Raw genomic sequence first — 6,492 nt, 5'->3', positions numbered from 1 at the left:
ATTTTTAATCGCTAGGATTACTTCTGTTTCGTTTTTAATAAGCTGTACAGTCCCTGGGTTCACACTTTTCTTTAAAATGTGTTAAATGAAACTAACCTAACTTTCCAAAAGCTCCTGGGAGTGAAAAAAAATTCTCTCAAATTATGTGTCACAAGGAAATCCACCTGTCTTCATTAACAGCCTCTAGTTTAAAAATACCTCCATTTTCTGCAATGACTCATTATCTAATCTATTTCATTCCCTCTGGGAAATGTCTTTTTCTATAGGCCCTGATCTCTACTTGGGATTATTTCAGTTTTAGTCATTGATGGCCAGGAACCATGTAAAATGCAGGGGTGAACAGGAATGGGCCCAAGGAAACCTGTGCTTTGCACCAATTGACAATCCTACATTCAAGCAGGGATAAACTAAGCTAGTGCGGATCATGGCTTTCCTTGTCTACAGTTGAGGTTTGCACCAGTGCTGCTATGCACCAATGAGGGAATCCCAAACACTGAGAAGACCTAGCGTTTCCCCCTTAAATATTATTAGCCAACTCAGCAAGTGACCACACACTCACTGGATCTGTCCAGCTGTGTTTCTCATCTCTGCTGACTCATAAAATCCCTTCTGATCTTATTACTGGTGGGTGGTAACCCATCATCCAATCCCTCACTGTATTATCACTAGCTATGCTATTAATTTTTATTGAGATGACAATCTCATTCTCTGTGTGTGTGTGTGTGTGTGTGTGTGTGTGTACACAGGGCCGGCTCCAGACCCCAGCGCGCCAAGCAGGCACGTGGGGCGGCATTATCGGGGCAGGGCGGCATTTGGCTCTGGCGGACCTTCCGCAGTCATGCCTGCGGGAGATCCACCGGAGCCCGGGACGAGCGGACCTGCCGCAGGCATGACTGCGGAGCATCCCCTCTTCCCGCGGCTCCGCTTGAGCTCCCACAGGCATGACTGCGGCTGGTGCGCTGGTCCCGAGGCTCGGACGGAGCTCCTGCAGGCATGCCTGCAATGCTCTACCAGAGCCGCGAACCAGCGCACCCGCCGCAGACACTTTTGCCCCGGCCGCAGGACCGGGGAATGGCGGTGCAGCGCACCGCCCTGCTTGGGGCGCCATAATTTATAGAGCCGCCCCTGTGTGTACATATATATATATATATATATATATATATATATATATAAAACATTACCATTATCCTTAGGTCTAAAATCTTTTATGCTTGCCCTCAGCCCAAAAGAGAAGGTTTGAAGAAAATCTACTCGGCCTTTTTGTCATGAGACAAGGGTCAAAAACCAACACTTCTTTCATGCATTATTTGGATACTTTTTTTCACCCAACTCAAAATAGTTTTGTTCTAAAAGTACTAACTTTGGAACTGATCTGTCCACTTTTGTCATCATGGTGGGGCTACATATGTGAATATTTGTAACTTCCAAGTTAGGTTTGCATAATGGAGTCTTTGTACGTATATCACTACAGGATATGAGCTTTGACAAGATAAGGTGAAAAAATAGATTTTAAAATAACAAAATTTAAAAGTAATGAAAAATATATGCTCTAGTAATTTGAATCATATAGAGCAACAGAGACATGCAGAATTATGTAGCTCCCTGGAGTTCTATGCATTGAAATACCTTCAGTAGATTCCTTTTTATGATTATATCTATGCTGTGGTGCATTTAGTTGAATTTGTGGCCACATGCTTAGTTGAGGCTCACATCTGTAGATTCAGATTTCCTCTTATTAAAAAAACAAAGAAGGAAATTAAATGCCTAAAACCATATTAATGTCATAATACAGATGGGAATTTTACAGTAGTTAAAGGAGGCAGATTGAAAGTCCCTCTCACCACAGAAATCATAAATTAGTCATACTACACCAAAATGCTAAGGCATAAATAGTAACACCAGAGAGTGTCATATAAAAATAGTACATGTGAATGAGATGCTATTTTACAGTGAGATGCATCACTGTAAATTCAGATAATTCCACTGGAGTCGATGGAGTTATTTGGATTTATGCTTGTGTAACTGAGGACAAAAAATGGTGTGACAAAAACATCCTGCCTTGGGTGTGTGTAACATGTTAGCCACAGTGTTGCTCTCCTGGGGGTGGAGTTATTGTTATTTCACGTATCTTAATTTCAGATGTTCAGAGATATTTTAGATGTTGAAGATACTGACTCATTTTCCTACAGCAAACCCTGAGACTAAGAGGTGATAAGCAAGTGGGAATCTCCCAAGTGAGCTGTAATTGACAAAATTATTTTCGGCGGGCCAGGTTCTAATCCCAGTCACACTGGTGGTGATTCGTAGTAATCCCACTGAAACTGATGTGCACCAGGGATAATTGCGAGAAAAATGTGGCCATCCCAGTGGAGTCATTTAGCTAGTCACTGCCTTGTTTGCTCTTAGTGTTGATTCCAAAATGTCACTGTAAATCCTTTTGGGGTGCACAGGGGTAGCTTGCCTGGGCTGACTGCAGCAGTCTGGGCACCCCAGCAATTACTTTTAACAGTAAATATTTTAAAGAAAACAGTAAAAAGTCATTACAAAAGGATGAGTTAAAAATTGAACGTACTGCTCGCCCAGAGAGGTGGTGTGTCACAGAGACTTGTCTCCACTGCAGCAGCATGTGGAAAATAAACAGAAAAATATGGCTCCAGGACTCTGGGTTGGGTGAGTCTGCGGCTGCCTTTTTTTATCTCTGGCTTCAGCCAGCTGCAGCCTCATAAATGAGGCAAACCAACCCCTCTCCTCACCTGGAGTTCCAGTAAGCCACACCCTGATGTTTTCTTCATGCTGCACAAAGGATGTTCTTAGTCTTTCCCCTCCCCCCTCTTTGGGGTAAGTAGTTGGATCCCTGATGCCTGAATGTTTTTAGCAGCCATGCAGCTAATTCAGGGCAAACCAGAAATGCCCAGTGCCATGGCTGCCCCCTCCATGGGCACTGGTGAGAACAACTGAGCCCAAGGGAAGGGTGAGAACAAATGAGCTGCAGCCATAGTCCTGACTTCTCCACACTGGCCAGTTCACCTGCTTGGAGCGCATGGGAGCATATCCTGCTCCCGCTGTGGGAGGCCCTGTTTTGTCCTTCCACAGGGGCTCTGCTGTACAAGGTAAAGGCCAGGCAGGGAGGCTAGTCCAAAGCTGTTGTAATGTCTGCAGGGACAGAAGACAGTGCCTGGTCTTGTACTGGGCCTGGAGGGCTGGATTCTGCCCACTGAATTATGCGACCTGAGCCAGCAGTTCCCCAACAATGTCCAAAATGGTGGATTGGGCTCCTGCTGGGGCCTTTCTGTAGGGGAGCTCCACGCTACGGGGCGAAGGCTCCTCCTGCCTTTTGCTGGGCTGCTCAAACTGTTACACACCGAGGTGTAGGCCTTGCAAGCTAGTGATCGGAATAGGAGTCTGGCCTAGTGATCAGAGCAGAATCCGAGAGCAGATCAGGAGGTGTGTTCAGGGGACAAGCCAATGGTCAGAGACAGGAGTCGGGATCCAGAACAGAACCAAAAGGCAGAGCAGGTGTCATAATCAAGAGATTAGCCAGTGCTTTGAGCCAGGAATCAGGAGTTCTGAGGAAGGCAGGGGATAGGGCAGGAGCAGGGACAGGGCTGGTACAAGAAGCAGGTCTGGCACAGCTGCAGGCATGGAACACATTGATCAGACATTGCGCTACTATTGCTACCAGGCTTAAATAGGGATCTGTTGGCTCTTCTGTCCAATCAGGGAGCACAGTCAATTAGTGAGGGTTCATTTGGCCCAGCCAAGCTATTGGGTTACTAGGTGACCGTGCAAGGAGCCACCTGAGTTCCTGACAGTGTTGCCCCTCTAATGTTTAATCCATAGTGAAGATAAAAGCCTACTACCTCTTCCCGCTAATGGAGTTCCTTCTTTAAAGAGGTGCATGTCTCTGCATTGGTGAAGATGACACATTCAGACCCTACTGATGACCTTAGCTGCTTTCTCCACATTGCTGTCAGCCTTCTAACCCCATCATCCCCCTTAAAGTGCTATAGAATTTATTAGAAAATGTACTTTTCTGTAGATGTTTGTTCCTGTACCTGGTTCACTCGCTATTTCCAATAGGTGCAGAAGATTTGCTGTTTCATCGTGAAGATACTTCTTGTAAAAGTATTCTGTCATGGACCAGAATTTTGAGTGACATTGTCAGAATAATGACACATTTATAGAACACTTCGCAGTCCAGATCTAGTAAAAATTTCACTTCCCTCTATCAGGGGAGGAGGGCAGCTTTGAAATCTGCCTGCAGCTCCACAGGAAACGCATGCACAAAGGCTGCTGAGGAGATCTACCGAATCTGTGTATTCCCCCAAACTACCCTGGTCTCACAAACTCTCTGGCCAGTGGCAAACACTTTTGAGGCTGGGCTGGCCCCACCACAATCTTCTCCCTCCCCTCTCTCACCCCCACCGGAGCAGACTTTCTATCTCAGTGTCTTTAGTCATGGTGACAAGTTGACTTCCTGCTTGCGCAGGTTTTGACCATGCACCTTCAAAGTACAGTACAAACATTAACTAAGTAACTGGACATTAGAATGTGTTCTTGACCATGTGCTTAGTAGGGAGCAGTGGTGCAGGAACATCAAGATGAACTAAGGTGGTATCAGTATAGACTTACCTGTCTGCTGGAAACTGTTGTGTCTTCCCCTAAATATCTAAATATCTGGGAGACCTTGTCCACTTTGTTGTTGTGTTCAGTCTTGTCTAGGGGTTCTCCTGTCACCCAGCTGTAACTTGACTGAGTTCGATGGACTCATCTCTTTGTTCACATTATCATTTAAAGATGAATCTGACCCATACAGTACAGTTCATTATTTTACTCTCACTGTGAATTTCCTCACTCTTACTCAGGGGGAACAGGTCTTGGAACTAAGGCATTGGATTAGGGACAAGGTTTGAGCTTGATTCCTGGAAGTGTCCATACTTCCTGGCTAGTCACTTCAATGTCTCTGTGCCTCAGTTTCCCATCTGTAACAATAGAGATAGCAATGATTCCTTTCTCCTACCCTTTGCCTATCTTCTCTATTTGCACTCAGGCTCTTTGGGGTAGGAACTGTCCCTTACAGTATGTATGTGCAGTGACTAGCACACTGGCGCTGCAGCCTTGGTCTGGGCCTCTGGGTGGTGCTGTATTGCAAATAGTAAAGATGGTCAAGTGTGTCCCTCAGTAACTGAAAAGAATCTACTGTGGGAGACAAGTGTGCAAAGGGTACTATGGTGATTACTTGTCTGTCTTGTGCTGTTTCAGAGAATATTTAATAACAGTTTTCTTCCCTTATGCCATAGAAACAGCACATGTAATCCGTTGACCTTTGATGTCTCAGAAGAATTGCAAGTGGTCCAAGACGCTGAGATATGTTTGCTGAAGTCAGGAGAACTGATGTAAGCAAAATAGTTTAATTACTGCCTGGTTTAAAGAATAAACCTCAAATTTGCATCTTGGATATGTGAGCACAACTCTAATTGACCTCAGTGGGAGAATAATGGGACTATACCTGGGTTACTGGTGGGTGTGAGAGATGATAAGAAGCAGGGCTTAAATTCAGCCAGAGCTGTCCAGAGTGGTGCTCCAGTAAACATTTTCAAACCTGTGGGGAGCCCCAGCTTCTCTCAGGGGACAGAAGCCCCAAGGCCCAGCACGCCCCACAGGGCAGAAGCTCCGAGCCCTGGTGGCCCTTGTGGGGCTATAGCCCTGAGCCCCTGCATCGCCCCCACATGGGGCTTAAACCCCAAGTCCCAGCACCCCACCTCTCGTGGGGCTCAAACCCCAAGATCCCCCTCCCTGCAGCTGAAGCCTGGAGCCCTGCTGCCCCGCAGGGCAGAAGCCCCTAGTCCCACCACCCCACCACAGGGCAGAACCCCCTGGCTCCCCACCTCCCTCAGCCCAATGGCTGAAGCCTGGATCCCTGAGCGCACCCCACCCCTCCTGGGCCCTGGAGTTTTTATAGGATGTTAGAGAGGAGACCATGGCAGGGCTCAGGAAATAATCTGAGACTATAAACCCTGATAAGGAGAGAATCAGCTTGTCCTCATGCCTGTCTATGTGTTTGAGGCCAGGAAACCTTCCATCCCACTATTGCTAGAGTTTAGGGGGGATTGAGACCCTGTGAACAGAAATTCTGGAGAGAGGCCTTTAGCACTTCAGTACCTGGAGGAAGACATTGCAATAGAGGCAGGGGGCAAGGCTCAATTAATCACCGGTGTTTGATGAGCCTTTGGGGGAGGGGCTTATTTCCCCATAAGCCACCTCTACCCAGAATGAATCTGTCATAGCTACTGCTGTCCATGGCTTCTGTCCTGATGAATACGTATATGCCACAATAGGAGTAAATCTTTAAAAGAGCCCCAACCCAGGCTGCACTTGTGTGCCCACAACCCCCTGCACACGCACAACTCAAGTGCTAACATTTACACACAAGGCAATAGAGTGTGTCACTTGCACAGCAGCTAATAGAATTGATATGCACAAAACCCATCA

At 46.5% G+C, this 6,492-nt stretch overlaps 1 long non-coding RNA gene across 1 annotated transcript in view; it reads left to right on the top strand.

Annotated features, from left to right (window-relative positions):
• The window catches only part of LOC123363929, a 29,661-nt gene that overhangs the window by 465 nt on the left and 22,704 nt on the right, over positions 1-6,492 (top strand). The window contains exon 2 of the long non-coding RNA XR_006576946.1: positions 5,301-5,396. This is a non-coding gene — a long non-coding RNA (uncharacterized LOC123363929). The remainder of the gene's footprint in view (positions 1-5,300; positions 5,397-6,492) is intronic.

This window comes from Mauremys mutica, chromosome 2 (genome assembly GCF_020497125.1).
Source record: "Mauremys mutica isolate MM-2020 ecotype Southern chromosome 2, ASM2049712v1, whole genome shotgun sequence".
Classification (NCBI taxonomy): domain Eukaryota; kingdom Metazoa; phylum Chordata; order Testudines; family Geoemydidae; genus Mauremys; species Mauremys mutica.
Note: the sequence above shows the minus strand (reverse complement) of the source record. Positions and strands in the feature narration are given on the sequence as shown.